Genomic DNA, 19,750 nt, shown 5'->3' on the forward strand with positions numbered 1-19,750 from the left:
ATAATTCCATTAGTAATTTTCAGGAAAAAATTAACTGAACAATAAATAGATTAATAACTTCTAATAATTTTAACAGAAATTGGCAATAAGGTGAGCATGATGATATTGTTATTATAATCAATTAATTGATTAGATTGTACAATCAAAATACATTATGACGTTTAAAATAGATTACATTAAAGACGAAAATTTAGAAAAAGATTTATTGTAAGTATAAAACAGATAATATACGCTGAAATCTAATCTCCAGTTGAATAATTTGGTGAGAAAAATTATTAGGGAAGAGGCCATACACGCTGCAGTCCTCTTCAAGGGAGCTTAAAACAAATTGTAAAAAATAATTTACACAATTACGCAATATTTTTATCTATAATACTTATGATTAAATTTAATATTTTTTTTTTTTTTAAGTAATATATTTAATTTAATTTTTGTGTGATAAAACACTGAATAGTTTTCATTTAGTCATGTGTCATTCACAGTTGAAAGAAGGAAATTTTTTTGAAGATGAACTGGCCAGCTCCAATTATAACACTGCTGTTAGCTACAGTCAGCAACAATCTATTATTACAGCACTTTCAAGAGAAGCATTAAGTAATTACCAAAAATTGGTAACTCGCGAACTATTTAGCCAACAATTTTCTTGGAAATTACTATCTCTAATGCATATTGATTGAGATTGAATGAAACACAATAAGTGGAATAATATAATTTAGAGGTGTATTAACATTAAAATTTTCCTCAATTAATATGATAGAAGTGAATTAATGAGGATGGATACTGATTCCTCCAATAAGTTTCTTTATAACGTACCTTAATAAGCTAGTAATACGTGAGATTATTCCTTCTTCCAGCACATTACTTATAATAAACTTTGAATGATCGCATCTGCCAAGAAAAACATATTTTGCTTATGATCACTAAGATTGTAGCTTCAGAAAGACGACACGAATTAAATGGCATTTAATCGACGAGGAAACCTTGTAATACGACTGACAAAGCTTGGCCTTTCTCAAACATTCTACATTCGTCTGTGAATATTATGGTGGAAGTGGGAATAAGATCAAGTATCATAAAATATTAACGTACCTTATCTTTTTTATCTTCAGTCATTTGACTGATTTGATGAAGCTCTCCAATATTCTCTACCTAGTACCAGTCGTTTCATTTCGGTATACATCCTACATCCCTAAGAATTTGTTTTACATATTCCAAATGTTGCCTCCCTGAACAATATTTCCCAACTACATGTCCCTCCAATATTAAAGCGTCTATTTCAGAATGCCTTAATACATGGCCTATATGTCTGTTACTTTTTTTAACTATACTTTTCCAAATGATTCTTCCTCATATTGTTGTGTTGCCACAACAACTTTTTACTTGTCACTTTAGCCACCCATCTGATTTTTAACATTCCTCTAAATATCACATTTCAAAAGCTTCTAATATTTTCTTCTGAGATATTCCGATCGTCAAGTTTCACTTCCATATAAAGCTACGCTCCAAACATATACTTTTAAATATGTTTTCCTGACGTTTAAATTAATTTTTGATGTAATAAAATTATAACTCAGAGTGAAAGCTCGTTTTGCTTGTGCTATTCTGTATTTTATATCGTTCCTGTTTTGTCCATCTTTAGTAATTCTTCTTCCCAAATAACTAAATTCTTCTACCTCCGTAACCTTTTCTCTTCTAATTGTTATATTCAGTGGTCCATGTACATTATATCTACTAAATTTCATTACTTTCGTTTTGTTCTTATTTATTTTCATGCGGTACTTATTGCGTAGGACTTTATCTATGATGTTCTTTTTTTTCTAAATCTTATTTACTCTGAGCTAAAATTACTAGCATCAGCAAATCGTAGCATCTTTATGTTTTCATCTTGTATTGTTACTCCGGATCTAAATTGTTTTTTAACATCATTAACTGCTAGTTATATGTAAAGGTTAAAAAGTAACGGGGGTAGGAGACATCCTTGTCGACTCCCTTTTTTGTTACGGATTCTTTCTTAAGTTGTATCTTATAAAAGAACTCATATGGGCGGGGCCAATACCAACCTCCATTAAATGCAATGCTATTACTTTAAATGAAGGAAACTTTAACGTCATTATTCATCTTAATTAAACTCACTAAATATATCTTAATTTGATAATCAAATTATTTTCAAACGTTGTAAGATATTAAATTTTCGAAATGATGTTAACTCTTTGTTAATTTTTTTTTTAAATACATAATTCCTAAAAGCAAATAATAAGCTCTGTGTGTGACGACACATGTTTTGTCAAAAGACTATTATTTTAAGTTTTAATAATTCTACCTTATCATCGGAAAACATAATTCTATTAAAATTACATTGACGTGAATACAGTGTCTTATTGTACATATATTTCATGTTTCGCATGTAACACTGAGTGACTTCAGTGAACATTATTATTTGACGAAGTAAACGTAATCGCTTACTATTCTGATTTAATTTGATTGATTCTATTTTTATAAAATAAATAGAAAAATAGGTGCAGAAAATGGATAATTATTAGAATAAATTAAGATCAATGTAACATTAGATGATTCTTTTACTATTAAAAATGAGAAAACCACGTATTTTCTCTAATGTTTAAAATTATGATTTGCGAAGTTGATAAATTTTTGGATACGGTAAGCCATTTTTGCCCAGTTAGGAATTGAATGACTGAAAATATATTTCTTTTTACACACAAATTTAATGCAATGTAAATCATTTTTTAAATAAAGGACACAGGACTACAAGTAAATAATAATATCCTTTCTTATTTATTATTATCCAACAAAGTTGCTTTTTATGGTGATTACTGACATCCATTATACAGCCATTTCCTCCTTTGAACAGAAGAAAGATATCGCCGTAGTAAACTCTAAGTAATTTTATCAACATTTTGGTTGGCGAGACTTGATGATGTACAATAATATATTAAACTCAGCTAAACTGACTTAAAAAATTCGTTTCACGACAATTTTTATAATGATAAGTAACCGGCATGGGACGCTTGTTATTCAAGTGCATGAAATGATATTTTCAGGAACCATTTAATAACCTATCTATTTATATAAGCTATTTCATATCATATACGTTATCATTAAACCGATAACAGTATTAACTTACTGTAGAAAGATATTTTCCATAGTAAGTTATTTATGGAATAGTCAAAGTGTTTTCAATGAATTAAGTCGCACCCTCGTCCAATAAATTAAACATTTTAAGAATAATTTTGTAAAAGATAATTTATTAAAAAAATAATTATTACAATGACTCCATGTATAGTCAGATGGTCGCATAATTATTAATTGATTTTTGGTATATTAAGGCAATGTTCTCTAATGATTTCAACAATGTAAAAAGAAGACAAATTTATCTTTTTTCAGATAAAATTAACTTCATCATGTTAGGCAGGAATACTGAAATAAATAATAACGTTTGTTAGTAAAGAAGGATAACTATAAATGAAGTAGTAACATAAAAAAATATTAAACGTATATGTATATTTTTATTGTTTGTTTCTATAAAAAGTTTATTCAAAATGTGCTTTGAAATATTTCCTTCTCCAAGAAGTTTTTCAACTTTTTCATGTATAAATTCATATTTAACTTCTGATTAATATTACCAGTTTGTATTAAATATTATGAATTACACATTTCTTTACTGATTTCTTATATTTATATTGTTTTCCACTACATATTGATTTATTACTTTATATAGTTGAGTGTATTTTTAGCAACGCTGTAATTAAAATGATATGCGAATTGAATACCAGTATTCAGAAATATATACTCTAACAGTAATAAAATTCATTACACTCCCAGTTCTTGTGGTGAATAGATAAGAAGTATCACTTTTTAAGTTTAGCATCTTTTCAATTTCAGAGGGATTAACTTGGTCATATAAGTAATATATTGGAAGTAGAGAAGAAGGTAACGGGAAACCACTTCTCAATTTACTTTATAAAACAAATATTATTTTTATTAGGAATAATTATGTGATTTTTGGGAGTGACTAGATACGAGCGACAAAGGCTAAGATGAGCTTTGCTCTCCTCCGATGCAAAAAGATATATAAAAAAACAACCTTCAGTTTATGCTTATTAAAAAAATTGAGGATTGAACACGTTAGCTGTTACATTTTTTCTTTGATTCGCATAAACTTTTCACACAGCATATCATGCCGACCGAAACCGCGTAATATTTAGTCAATGTGATACCTTCACTTAAAATCAGTTATCTTTTCCTATGCCTTTGAGCTACTTTGTGATTTTTAACACTGGGACAAATGGAAAAAGAATTTTTACGGTAGTTATATTATATCACAAGGATGTTGAGAAGGTTGAAATAATTTAAAATAATTTTTAAATTAAAAAGTGTTTTTAGTTATTTCAATGTACACTTCAGAAGTGGGTTTTATGTAGAAGTGTATTTATTTTTTCAGCATATATTTTTTCACTGTTTTTGTTATAAATGTCTAAACTCCTAAATATTAATAAATCGTTTATAAATTTGTAAACGTCTATAAATCGTCTTTTTAGTATTCATTTATTTCAGTAAACACTAAAAATTAAAAAAATAACACTTAAAACTCAAAACTAAAACTTATCCAATTAAAACCATAATTAATTAATTAATCAGTACTTTTTCATTAATCTTATAATTTTATTTGCAAATTCTTTATTTCACTGCACATGAAATTCTTGGACATGATTTACTTGGACCCATGTTTTGGATTATTGTTAGGCTATTGATAATTACAGTAAATAGACTTAAACTTTTGATAGTTTTAATAAATTTGGATGATTGTTTTTAAATTGTAATTATTATATTAAAACGGTAATCACTATTAAATATAGCATTTGGATACGGGATGTTTTTAAATATAACCTGTAAATTTTAACTTTTTACAAGGTAGCTGTTGGTAAATCACCGGATATGTTATTTTGCTATACTAGACAAGCAAGCAGAATATATGCTTCTGTACTCGTGCATCTCACTTTTTCTCTTCCACTGTCAACTGAATCCCATTTCGTTCAAACTAGAACCTTTCTTTAATCCTCTTACTTTACGATAACAGTTCTTTTTTCATGTATAGCTCCATAGAGTTTCCAATATACTCTTTTTTTAATATTTTATCTCTTTATCTAGTCATTTTTCGTAACATTTGGTTTTTGACGTACATTAAATTGAAATAAATGGAAAGTCTTTAAGTAAACAGTCACTAATATAAAATAAGGTTAATTATTTAAATATATTTATTACAGTTTATTTATAATTAATTTATTCATATTCGTATATATTAATCTACTCATATATATTTAATTTATTCATATATATTTAACAAATCATAACGTTTAGTGAAGAGAGACACAGACTGCTTTACAATGTTTCATAAAATAATGTTTAAAATTCTGTTTGCTTCAGTGCTTTACACATAAAATAAAAATCACAAAAAAAGAATTCGTTTTGCAAAAATTAAGTGGTGTCTCATTTTAAATGTTTTAAAATGTTCTTTTTAACAAAATTTTATTCTAACATGTTTAAATTACACAATAACGTAGAAGGCATGAAACGCTACTTAAAATGTAAGTTATAATTTTTATAAATTTTTTCACGTTTGCGGAGTTTTACGCCCTGATTTTAGAAATAAAACTTGAATTATAAAATATTTAACAAAAAATACATTAGAAATTGTGGGTGATTACTTATTAATTTTCAGAGTTATTTTACATTAATCTTGCAAATTTTTTATCTGATTTCTGCCAATAAGCAAACACAAATTGAAATAATAAGGTTGTATAAAATATAGAGAGATTTACCAATAAAAATCTAAGATTTGCTTTTGATTTGTTGATATATAAAACTATTATCATAGAAAATTGAAAAAAGTAGCCATTATTTTTAATTTGTTTGCAGAAATGGTTTGAGAAGAGCTTAATTTTTGATCTGATCTCATTGAAGATTCACTACACAGCTTAGCACGAGAAATGGAATAAACTAGAAATAGGCTGCAGAAAAGGTAAAATGCGTAAAATTTTGATTGTGTTTTATAAATTTAATTATTACCATAGTTTTTTCATAATTAAAACAATACGTGTATGTATGATATTAAGCCGTTTCTAGATATTCTTTATGATATTTGTTTGTGTTTTAATATTAATCAGATATATTCAGACTCCTTTCTTATATTTTCAAAAAGAAACCAATCCAGTAGAAAGCACAAAGTCTCTACTAGACGATCACAATAATCAACAATTGAAAATGTTTAAAGTTGTAACTGAATGAACCGTAGATTATTTTTTTGTTGAATTAATTGGAATTATTAGATTTGTGTATAAAGTAATCAGATATCTTTGAAACATTTTAGTAATTAGTTCATAACAAAGAATCTGTCCAAGAAAAAGAAGACAGTATTTTATAGTTCATGAGATCTACGTCTGTGTTTACAGTCAAAAATAAAAGTAGTAAAATGTGTTGTAGTATAATTCCATTATTATACGTAGATCTTATATCATTCTTATATCATTCATTTTTCTTAGCATAGTTCCCGCCTAGTGGTGGGATTTGCTGTTATGTAATGCACCCCATTTCAGTTCAGTCTGCCGCTTCCTCAGGCTGAGAAGTGATGGCGCGACACACATGTCTTTATTTACGAGTATATCCAACGTTTTTTAGAGCGTCCGCGTGAACGACGTCCTACAGGACTCAAATAGAATGCAGTTTTGACCACTGATTGGTTGTCACTGCGGAAAACGTAGTCAAACCATGTTAAGCACGTAATCATGTTTATTCGATTTTTCAAGTACGGAAGTAATACCAGTTGCCTTTCGCACATTCACGTTTGTGATGCGGTCAAATCGTGTTTGGCAAAGTAATCACCGCAGCATGAGCAATTCTATGGAATACAAGAGTTGGTAGTGTTTTATTGTGGTAGACCAGTGCTCATCTCCGTACAGCGTTACCGGTCTTACAGCTGTCTTGAAAAATGTATATTTGAAGAACACTGGTATTCTAAAATCACAAAGAATGTTAGTGACCTACCTAGTCATCTGTGACTCCAGGTAATTAAATTTGGTGACTGTTAAACAGCTGCCCATTGATGGTTATGAATTTTTCAATACTACTTGTATAAATCAAGGCTATGAAAATATTATCCAGACATCTCATTTCATAAACGCTTGTATTGAACATTAAGCCACTATTATTTTTTATGTCATCCCTCTTGGTAATCTGGAATTTACAAACGTTCACTTCCTAGAGCGCCTTAATGTATGCTTCATAGTAGTCTTTTAAATTTTTCTTTCAGTACTTTTTCTCATTTCTTTTTAGTAGCAGGTTTTTTACTTTTTATAGTTTTTTTTTTACTTTTTTAAATAAAAGTTCTTTTCACACAGATGCCTTTTTGTGTCGAAAAAAGCTCCTATTTTAAATGAAGTGAGAATTTTTTGTCTCTCATAATACTGGTATTTACTTACAAATAGTTAAAGTATAAACGTAATGAATTAAAAGGATAATTAAAATTTTTATCTGAAAAATAAACCTTTAACAATTTTATCATATACAAACATATATATTTTTTTAAGTAGATTTTTTATGTTAATATTATTATTGCTTTATCACGAAAATCATTCTCCAATAAATGTTTCAGGAAGTGATATTGAGGTCTAAAAAGTTTCGAGGTGATAATGTCATATTAAACGGGCTTCTTCGCCCTTATGGCCGGATTCCTATCAAATTAACACACGCCGCGGACGTTGTTAATATAACTTTATAGCCCAGAGGGGTTGTAATAGAGCTTTAAGGTCGCGTACATTGTTATAGTGCTTTGTTTTTCGAAAAATCTCATCTGACCAAGTTTCCCGTTCATAATTTTATTGCAGTATCTCTGTGAAAAATACTACTTATTTTCATTATTACCTCGACATTTTTATTCTTAAAAACTGTTTATTTTGAATTTAAAGATTCTCTCATAAAATAATATATACAGCTTTCCGCCCATTATATAATTCACAGTATTTTGAGAAAAAAAAAATCTTTTTTTTTTAATTTTTAAAAAACTTTGTTTAACAATGAACATTTTTACTCAATAATTTATATAATAATTAGAATTTTTGAATTTTACATACACGTTTACATGCTTACATATGCATATTACACTTTAATATTCCATTCTTTCTTTAAAACTGATGCATATTTCGTACGGTTTTATAATTCACTTAGATTTAAAAAGTAATTTGTAAACATTTTCTATTGAGATTTTTTAAATTCAATTTCTTGTACGTATGAACATTTATAAATATATTTTGCTTTTTTGTTCAATTTTTAGTTGTTCTCGAAGGTACGTTTAACAAATATTAACATAAGTATCAGCCTCAGTATTATAAAATTATTTATTAGGAGATCGAAAATATAAATTTGTAAAAAAAGTAACAGAAATTTTAGAAATAAGTATATAGGAAATACTAATATTATGCAAACTAAAATTCTTAGATACATGTTTTTGAGTAAAAATTGAATTGAGTTTTGCCTGTTTGTGCCATAAACCTCGATTGTGATTCACACATAATGAGGAGACTTAATGAAGAATAGTTTGGGTTTGTGATAATCCACTTGTTATTTTCATAGCCAAATTAAAAGGGAAATAAATTGAATAAAAGTAAATCCTGTCATGATTTAACACAAGAAAATTGATTATTTTTAATCTTTTTTTTGTATTTCCTAAAAATGACTAATTCATAAAAATAAGATTTTCCCAATTATCCATTAATGCAATGTGCTAATATTTTATCTCAAAATATAGTTTATTCTGTTATGAGTGAAAAGCAAATTTTGAAACGCAAGATACTTTTAAATAAATTTATTTTACAAAGGAGATAAGTATGTTCTTTAAATACCGAAACTCATTATTTTTATCAAAGACTAAAGCTATTCAAACCGAGATTTGAAATTGATTGATGTAATTTTGTTGAAAAATCTTTGTTAAGTAATAGGTGATTTTCTTTAACACTAATTTTCATTATTACATTATTATTAATTTAATATTGAAATTTTCACGCTATAAAATTTCATGGAAATACAGATATAAAAGAACGCGAACAGTGAATTATTGTTCGTACCTATGTTTTATGAATTTTGTGCATGCTTGGAATTACACGTATTTAAGATAGTATGAAGGTTTTTATTATTTCGAAAGCAACTTACTTAACTTATGAAACAAATTTAATTACATTATTAAAAAATATACTTTGAACGGGTTAGTAATTTATATATTAGAAATTTGTTGGTATATTGATTACATTAGTTTACTTAAATTCCACTGGTATTTTGCAAATTTAATATTATTTGATTCAGTGAATTTAAATGCTTATACAAAATTTATTTAAACAATCTTAGTGAATGGAATATTATAAACAAAAGATTATTAAAGCCACAACCGTCTGTAAAATCGAATATTATTAGTAATACAAGATTTACTACTTAAAATTTTAAATATTTCTTATCGTTTCATTTTCATTTTCTTTATTTTATTATTAAAAGAATTTTCGTCATAAATTAGCGTGATAGTTTTTGTCAAACTAAACACGTAACACTGTAAGGTTAACAGTAAACAGTTAACCTTCTTTAAACTGATGTTTTAAATGTGTACTAACAAAATAGAAAATGAAAGATTGTGAAATATACGAGGCTCGGCTGATAAATTTTGCACAACAGCGTGCTACACGAAGACAAAAGGTACTATCGAGTTGGGCGTGGCAGCACATGACAGCTAAAATTTCCCTCTACAAACCTGCGATAATACGTTGAAGTCCGTTTACCGGTTTGTTTTCAGTAGCAGTTAAAATGGAGTCGGGTACGGCCAATATGTCAACAGAGTTAAAACAGCGCGCAGTGATCGAATTTTTAACAGCAGAAAATGTAAATCCTATGAATATTTTTCATCGTTTAAAAGTGGTTTACGGTAGTGAAACTGTTGACAGGAGTACTATGAATAGGAGGCGTTGAAATTTCGCGAATGAGAAGCTGATAAAGCAACAATTTAGGACGCACCTCGCAGCGGATGACCAGTTTCTGTGACTGACTAGAAACATCAAAAGAAGGTGGACGATTTGCTTCAAAGTGACCGGCGAATCATCCAGCAACGCACCACTATTCAGTTAGACATATCTAAAGAACGAGTAGGTCATATTATCGAGCAATGGGTTACCGTAAAATCTGTCTACGATGTGTACCGCGCAAATTCTTTGATGGCTCTCCGCAAGCTGAAGTTTGAGCCTACTTCTCATCCGCCATAATAGCCGGATTTGGCTTCGTGCGATTTCCACTTCTTCCCTCATCACAAGTGGGATCTGAAAAGTAATCATTACACCACCGACGATGAGGTGAAGGAACCTGTAGCTACTTAGATCCGAGAAGACTACCAGAATTTTTCAGTGATGGATTGCAAAAACTTATCACACGTTGGGAAAAGTATATCAGTGTTAACGGCAATTATATTGAAAAATAAATATAGAATTTTGTAGCTAAGGTATTGTACTTTTATTCATTTTTTTTATTCCAATATCTCTTTTCATTCCCATGCTACGCATATATGAGAAAAATTTATCAGCCGAGCCTCCTCGTATTTATTTATTTGGAATTTCGTTATATTAAATTTACTTTCATAAACGTTTAGCATTTTGGCGTATTACTGTGCAAGTTATATTAAATTTCTTTTCTATTATTATAAAAACTTAACAAGGATTTAATTATAAACAGTAATTGAAAAGAAGGAATAAAAATATAATTAAATTGGTAAATTTCATGTAATTATGTAAACACTTCTGGACTACATGTTTTTTTAAACATATTTAAACATAACGAATTATCATACTGGATTTATATGTGATTATTATAATTGTGCTGTTCATGTGAAGAAACTTTATATCATACTGTAAATGAATTTATAAAAATAACATATTCCAGTACGGTAAAAAAATATTATAGATCAAAAATAAATCAAAATATTAATCAAAACTTTAATGATTAAAATATTGGTCAAAGTAAAAATTTATAGAAATATTCTTTCTAGTTAACGGTACATTTTCATTTACCAAAATCAATTTCCTGAATTTTGATTAATGTTACAATTTGTATTATATTAGTTGAAACACATGGATTTATCTGAGGAACCAGTCACAATATTAATTGATATCCTAGCGTGTAATTCTCTCACCTCTAAATCTCCGTTGCAAATCATGATCGAATTCACTGACAATTTGCATGTGTGTGTTTTGTTGATGAATTACTCTCATTTTACAATATTTATATAAACAATATGAGTAAATAAATGAAAAATGTTATAAAAATTTTTAAAACATTACACAATATTGAAAACTTCTAAATACTGAAATAGAATTTTAAACCACGATTTGGTCAGTATTCGGTCGTAAAAAATTATTTTATAAAATCCTGATTTATAATAAAAATGTACAAATAGTAATAGAATAACATTTATACAAATGCCAATTAAAAAATGTATTTATAAAAGAAAAATGTATTTATGTAAACTAAGTTATCAGTCTTTTTTCTTTGTAACTGGACCTTTTCAATGAATTTTAGGAGTTTGGACTTCAGTCTGTCATCAGTTGAATGGAAGTTTTAATCATTCCGCAACATCATGGTAATATAGTTTTTAAACTCTCCTGTCACATTTGTTTATAAAATTAGTGAACCAAATTTAATTTTGCTATATTATTAAAGAAAAAGTGCTTATTCTTTTATAAACTTTGAAAATTTAAAACATATTATATTTCTAGTTCTAATTATAATAGTTGGTCATTGGGAAAAAATCATAGGTAAAGTTAAAAAAAGCGTTCTCAATACTTTTACATTTTGTAAATTAATAAAAAAAAAAACTTGCCAGAGAGACGTAAAATATAAACCTCATTAACTTTTAAAAATGCAAATAAAAAAATAACTTTTTCTAAATAAATAACTTTTATTATATACTGCAATCAGACCAGTAGTCTACTGTATTCTTATCGAAAGGTATTAATTTTGCATAATTACATTCCTTGTTTAATAAATTTGCATGTTTACATTGTTTAAATGAAATCTCATTTAAACCATTTATTCTGTGTATGACACGAAAAAGTTAGTCTTAAAGACTCAAAAAAAAATTGATATAGGAAATAATTTAGCAATGGAATGGTCATTATGTGCATATTTTATGATAATGGTTTAATAATGTAACGTTGAATAAAGAATAGAGAAACAGATCCTTATTTTTTCCAAAATCAAGATGTTCTGGATACAGAGATATTCTCAAACGTATGAAAAAGTATAAGGTTTTATGTACGCATAGTGAATATATCATATATATATAACAATACTATGCTTTGCATAATATTATACCAAGCCCATCCAGTCAATCAGGAACCATAATACGAAACGAACAATAAAATTATTTTTATCAGAATAATTCTATTACATTACCTTACATTACTGATCGCTCATTTAATTTAGATTTAGTAACAAAATTCTTTTTCTTCTAGAAACTAAATATCCAATTATAAGAATACTCATGATACCTAAGTGCTCTTTTGCTTATTCTTGGAATTTGGGGCAAAGTAGAATTGTCCAACTGAAGTATGTGTACAGATTGTTGAAACTTTGATTCTAATTTGGTTAGAACTCTGTAACATACCAGAAAAAATTATACTCGTGGTTATGTACGCGCGGACAAGCGTGTATGTGTGTAAAAATACATTTGTAAACATAAATTATTAATGAAACTATTTTATGATCATAGCCGGTATCCTGAGTGTATCATAAGACCTTCATACATTTCATTTCATACATTTTCATTCATACATTTTCTATTTTAGCCTTCCTTTCGGTGTTATAAAATAGTATCATTTTCATTTTTAAATATATTCATACAAACAAATTAATTGTACAACTACAGAGGTTTCGTTTTTCCATTATTAGAACCACCAGGGCTGACTGCAGTATTCTTTGTTATTTTTAAAATTTGTATATTGCCGTTGAGGCAACATTTGTATATATGTCTGTTTTAGCGCGCATAAGGGTCTGATTTTAGTAGCATGAGGAAGAAAGATAAGGTGTGGGAAGAAAATCAATCACATACCAACCAGATAGGGCAACAAACACTAAAATCTGTGATTAAATTTAATGTGTAACTTTGTCTGCTGTACAAGCGTATACATGATCTTTGTTCTCATTTGCAGGCAAATAAGCATGATAAAGAAAGTTACGAGAACCATGTCATGGTAATTGTCATTAGTAATTACTTACTATCTTGTTAGTGGAGTGACCCTGACATGCTGAATATAATATTTTCTGCATTACAAAGTTCATAGGATCGGTTTCTACGTACAAGCTCATTAGCTTAATAAGACTATCAGCAGAATGAAACTCACATTTAAAAAAATCCTCTTAAAAAACTTAAAATACACAAGCTTATCTAACCGGTGATAATAGATTTTGCGGGATTGTTTAGCAGTAAGTACATAGCTGTAGGAACTCTGACTCCCCATCGCTAGTGAATCGCATCATGTAAAAAAATCTCGTTTGCATTCTGCCTCTCTTTTGATAAATTGACAAAGACTGAATAAAATGTCCTTAGCACCTTATTGCATAAAAGCGACCTAATGAGTATCTTTTAGATAAATTCATTGTTACCTTACAAAATTGTACATGAATAGTGTGAAATTAGAGAATTTCATAAATCTTCACAACCAATGTTGTTTCACTTATAATAAAAATTTACACTTTTTTGGAGTCTAAGGGATGTGAGAATTGAGGTGAACTAAGAAGAAACGAACAAAATAGAAGCAATAAAAATAAATCATCTAATAAGTAGAGGTGTTTTATTTAATGTAATGATTTTAATAGGTTAATAATTAAATGTTTACACTGTATATCTTTCTTTCTTTTTCCTGTTTAGCCTCCGGTAACTACCGTTTAGATAATTCTTCAGAGGAAACCCAACCACCAAAGAACACCGGTATCCACGATCTAGTATTCAAATCCGTGTAAAAAGAACTGGCTTTACTAGGACTTGAACGCTGTAACTCCCGACTTCCAAATCAGCTGAATTACACTGTATATCTAAGCAGGTCTTACTTCTGTGACATTTGAAAAGCTTCTGCGGTACAATTGGTACTAGTTAGAGTTGCTTTCTCGGCTAATAATACAATTCTCTAAACAGTTTGTTGTGACGAAAATCAAAATGAAGCTGTCATTTGCTGACTATCCCCTGAATTTCGGTGTGCCTGGAAGGCGGATATGAAAAAAATATATTCGGCTCAGTGAATAACTCACGGCAAACTATTTTTTCTTCAAATTCCGTATTAAATTTAACATGGAATAAAAGTCTTTTTTAAGAAAGACTTTTATGTTATGTTATGTTATTTTGTTGTATGTTATGTTATTTTGTTGAAGCCAATTGTTTGTCATATTGCCTAAAATCATAATGTTATAACAACTACCGGTAACTTTCGTAGTTTTATTTTAGATGAAGGAAAAATCAGGGCGAAATTTTTTCGTAAGCTGTAACTCAAAAACAAACTATTTTCAAACCTTCAATTTAAAAGAAGTTTTTCTTTCTTTTCATTACTACCATTATTAATACTCGCTCTCTTTTTTCTTGTTTATTAATAAAATACATAATCTCTCTCGTTCTTCTGATTCATTTATAAAAGTAAATAGATTTGTTATATGCAGCTGGCCTATTTTATCAGTTGATATTTTTTATTGGTAATTCATTATTAATATATTGTTAAATCTAAATTTAGAGCTCTTACTGTCAACACACTCATTCATTAACATATACCTTTTCATTATGTAATGTAAAATTATATTTAAATGTTAATGTAATGATCACTATAAAAGATTAAAATTGGTATTGGGCTATCAGTTGAATAGTGGCTTTTATTTATCAGATTATGAACCAGCTAAGTTAATTTACAGAATAAATTCACCTAACTGAGGTATTACACTGAAGCGGCAAACAACCATACATCATATACTTATGTTGTAATCGTTCATTCTCTAATATAAAATAGTACTATAATGAAAAATTATAATAATATTACGATTTTTCCTGGAAATTTTCAGCCAATACACAATTTTACAAAATGTTTAAATATATGAAAATATAACATTAAACTTTTGTAAACTTTAAAATAACTTCATACTAAAATATGACATTAGCTCTAAACTGAGTAAGATCTGGATTTCTGTTTTTATTTCAACAGTGGTAATTTTTAAAAACTGTTGATACCTTCGCTCTTTAACAAATGAAAAAAATTAACATAAAAAGGTTTAAATAATAATTATGAAGAAAACAAAAAATTAAATTAAAACATTTAGTTTACATTCTAAGAATTTAATGGGTGATGAAAAATATTCAAATGCAATAATATTAGTGAGCTTGAACCTAATAAAAACCATCAGCTGTTCTTTAAAAAAGTCAAAACCTATGTAAAATTGTAAAGCAAATAAATGGTTAAATGAGTGCTGAAAAAAATAATGTAAAAAATAAAAGATTTTCAATCATTTTGCGGAAAATTTTCGATTACTCAACTGAAATATATCATACAGTTTATTCGTTCTACCTAACCAAAACCTAGTAAAAAAATAAATAAACAATAGAGAAAATCGTTTCTTTTTTAACAAAGAGAAAAATTATTTCTTTTCTTCTTTAATTTTATCTGGTTATCTTGAGATTGTTTTTGTAAAAACGTACATCTGCTAAAACAATTATAAAAATAGATTCTCTTTTATATAACTAACATATCTATTTCTTTTTCCAAAAATGTGTATAATATATTATTAAAATATTACTACATGAATCCGACAATAAAATTGCGCGCAGCTTTATAATAACTCATGCACAGCGGAGAACAATTTGTTGGCAACCACATGCTTTTTGAACAATGAGGGAATATTTAATAAACAACCCTGTAACCAACCACTTTCATTATGACAACAATGAGGTGGTCCCTTGACATCTAATGTAGAACCAACTGAACCTTTCCGTACGAGCCAAAATTGAAACCAAACGGAGAGAAATAAATGACTCACCATCCCACTTATTTTAAACGATTTGAGTTTTTGCTACACGATAATTGTTCATTTATTTATTTAACAAGATTTATTTCATTTTTAATTTCAGATATTTTAAAGGATTATCTTGTTTTGAGATTAAATATTGAATGAAAATTTTAACCTAATTTACTTTTTTTTTGTAGATTTTCGATGAACTCCTTACGTTGAAAATATCTAGACATTGTAAATTTGGCTTGCAGGCACGACTCTTTTATAAAGCGTAATAGTAGTTTAGTAATTGAAATTACAAATTGTCTAATTTGTATATATATATACATATATATAGATAGATACAGTATACTAGCATTCCCGTCATAGTTTTTCCCTCGTTATATGTTTACTTGCATGTCCAGTCTGGTCAGTAGAGAACCCGAAACAATGAGTGATCTGAAGAATGCGGGTTTCAAAATAGTCGACCTCCATCTTAAAAATATTAGTTATAGCTGGTTACCCATCCTTCTAGTGATAAAAATATATTTTTACATTTTATGGTAAAATGTTTGATTTTTAAGGTTCGCTGTACACCCTCGCATCCCATAAGAAATTGAAATTAAAAAATAATCTATGATTTTTTTAAGATATTTATATAAAGAGTATTTATAAATTCAAATCGAGTGAATATATCGTTTAGTATGGCCGGAAATGGGGAAAATTTGTAATAAATATTAAAAACTTTATCTTTCTTCACCCATTTCAAGGACAAATTTTGAAAAATTTAGCAATTGATTTTTAGATATTCACATGAAGATTATCAAGTTGATATCATCATTTGTTGCCGAGAAATAAAAAAAAGTCGGGTATCAAGCAAAGATTCAAAAATGTTAACCCTTTAAACTCGGAATTTTAAAAAACCTTTCTTACTGTACACTCACATCGTGAGAAGAACGAGTATACAAATTTCCATCAATTTATTTTAAATAGTTTTTGACGGGCTCTGAAATGATTAAATGATTAACCAAATTTTATATTAGGTTCATTCATTCACCCTCGGTAAGTAGGTACCGTTGTAAATAAAGGAAATATTTGCATTCAATTTTGAAAATAAATTTCATTCAATTCAATTAATTAAATTTCATTCAATTCAATTAATTAAATTTCATTCAATTCAATTAATTAAATTTCATTCAATTAAAAAAAGACGTATGAATTTTATTCTATTGATAAATATACGTATCCTTGCTATAACTAATCTACAAATACTGTAATCTTATTTCCTTTAGGTTATAGAAATACATTGAAAATAAAATAGTGTACACAATTACTTCAGTGGATGTAAACAAAGTGGATGTACTTTCAATATCATATTTCAATACTTAATATCAAGTCATTTTATATTTCTGAAGGGTTTTAAAATGGATTTACATCACCAAAAAATAAAGCAGAAATATTTTATATTCTTACGAGGCAGGAAATTAATTCCCCAGTTGGATTCGAAACCAAGTTTGGTAAAAGTGACATGAATATATGAAAAAGCAAAATTTTAATGAAAAACCATCCTTTAATATCCTTTCTTTTATTTTATTTTTTTTTGAGTAAGTGATTGAAATTAAATTCGGCTAAAAAAATATTTACTAAATATAAGAAAATTATCGTTTAGAGTTCGTTAAACAAAACTGATAAATGAATAACAGTTCAATTGACTGTATGTTAAGAATACTGAGAAGTACCTATTTTTACGCGATCGGATTTAAAAAATTAAAATAGGGAAAAACCATAATAATAATTTACCTTCAGTCCTTCTTTTTCCTGTTTAGCCTCCGGTAACTACCGTTTAGATAATTCTTCAGAGGATGAATGAGGATGATATGTATGAGTGTAAATGAAGTGTTAGTCTTGTACATTCTCAGTTCGACCATTCCTGAGATGTGTGGTTAATTGAAACCCAACCACCAAAGAACACCGGTATCCACGATCTAGTATTCAAATTCATGTAAAAATATCTGGCTTTAATAATAATTTACCTGAAATCATATAACTAGTCCGATATATGAAATGTTTTTAATCATGTTTTTGACTATATTTTAACGACAGACCAAACCTCATTTTTTTACAGAATGGTTTTCTTTTTTCATATGTCATATCTCTTCGTAGCTTCACATTTTTATTAAATTTTACCTTAAATTTTTAGTTTCGAAATTTTTTTTTTTTTTTGAATGTCGCTGAATACAAAGATGATGTGCCTAATAAATTTAAGGATCACACAAAGAAAGAAATCCAAAAATGAGTGATACACTTATTCACAAAACCTCTAACCAACTAATCAACATTATTTCCAACGAAAAGAGAAAATAAGTTAAAATTTATAATACTCAGTATAAAAAGAGTAAATTTTTTTTGTAACTGCCCTAGTGAGAAATAAATATAGCGGTGTGTTTTTTGACTTCATCCGAACATTTAATCGAGTTTGGTTAGATGGTCTTTCCAATCAAATCCTTGTATTCAATATACATTTTATGATTTGATAGTTTATCTTTGTCAAGAATGTTCACTTTCAAAAGCAAGTATTTTGTCTAAATGTACTCCATTATTTTCAAGAGTACTTCAGAAATGATCCTAGCTGTAGTACTTAAAAAGAACATATCACAAACTGGTCTTGGCTTAAAGATTTTTTTTATCTTATAGCGAGGATTCTTCGAATAATCAGCATGATCTCATTTAATTTTTCAAAACTATTAATTATTACTCTTGAAGTACTGTTCATAAATTTACGTATGAATTAACAAAACCAGTACAAGCAATTTCTGTTTTGCGACTTCAAAATTCAACATCTTTTTTCTAATATGGCAATCTCCAACTCAATCCGGTAGAGCAAATAATCTGGAGCTTTGCATTGATAAACAACTGACTTATAATGAGCATATTACTAAAAAAGTTAAAAATTTAATACGAAGTAGGAGAATTATTCCTTGATTTCCTCTCTTGTACCAATAATTTAATAAAAATTTCAGTTTTAAAAATCATTCTTATAACTCCGATCATTTACTAACAGCTGACGAAACTTATTTTTTATTAAAACCTTCTGTCACATGTAACATACAACATTTTTAATCAAAACTAAAACTAGTAATGAAAGTGTTCAACCTTTTATTTATGGTTTAATAAGTAACAACCGTTAACTATCATCCAGATGAAATCTGGATAAATCACCACAATGTACCGCGTTATTGCGGTGTCCGATTGTGTGAACGGGCGTTTGTTCCTTCCTGAAGTAATGCTGCATAAGCCATTTCAAGGAGGGGTGGAGATTTAGTCGGTAGTGCGCAGGAACACAAACGCACCTAATAATATATTGCGGAACCTGGTAGCGAGCCCGATACTGCCTAGGCGCCCGTAAATGGGGTTCCTCCACCTCTATAAAAAAAGGTACCGTCTCAAAAACTGACTATTAACATGCAGTATCATTGCTTTCTGTAATCTAGATATGTGTGTAATACGTAGTACAATAAATAAGGAAAATCTTCGAGTTGCATGTGAAATTTAATGAGTGAGTCAGATATACATTTTAATTCCAAACAATCAGCCTAAACGGTGACTGCTCAGAAAATTGTATCAAGCGTATCTATAAGTTTGGAAGAAAATTTGCTTTTTAAGACGCATAAATTAAAACTGATATGCTGAA

The 19,750-nt window shown here is 28.2% G+C and overlaps 1 long non-coding RNA gene across 1 annotated transcript in view; it reads left to right on the forward strand.

The window, feature by feature from the left end:
- Window positions 1–19,750, forward strand: part of LOC142320318 (uncharacterized) — a 306,799-nt gene that overhangs the window by 230,603 nt on the left and 56,446 nt on the right. Inside the window, exon 4 of the long non-coding RNA XR_012755345.1 lies at window positions 5,935–6,037. This is a non-coding gene — a long non-coding RNA (uncharacterized LOC142320318). The remainder of the gene's footprint in view (window positions 1–5,934; window positions 6,038–19,750) is intronic.

The sequence above is a fragment of the Lycorma delicatula genome, chromosome 2 (assembly GCF_047948215.1).
Source record: "Lycorma delicatula isolate Av1 chromosome 2, ASM4794821v1, whole genome shotgun sequence".
In the NCBI taxonomy this organism is placed as follows: Eukaryota; Metazoa; Arthropoda; class Insecta; order Hemiptera; family Fulgoridae; genus Lycorma; species Lycorma delicatula.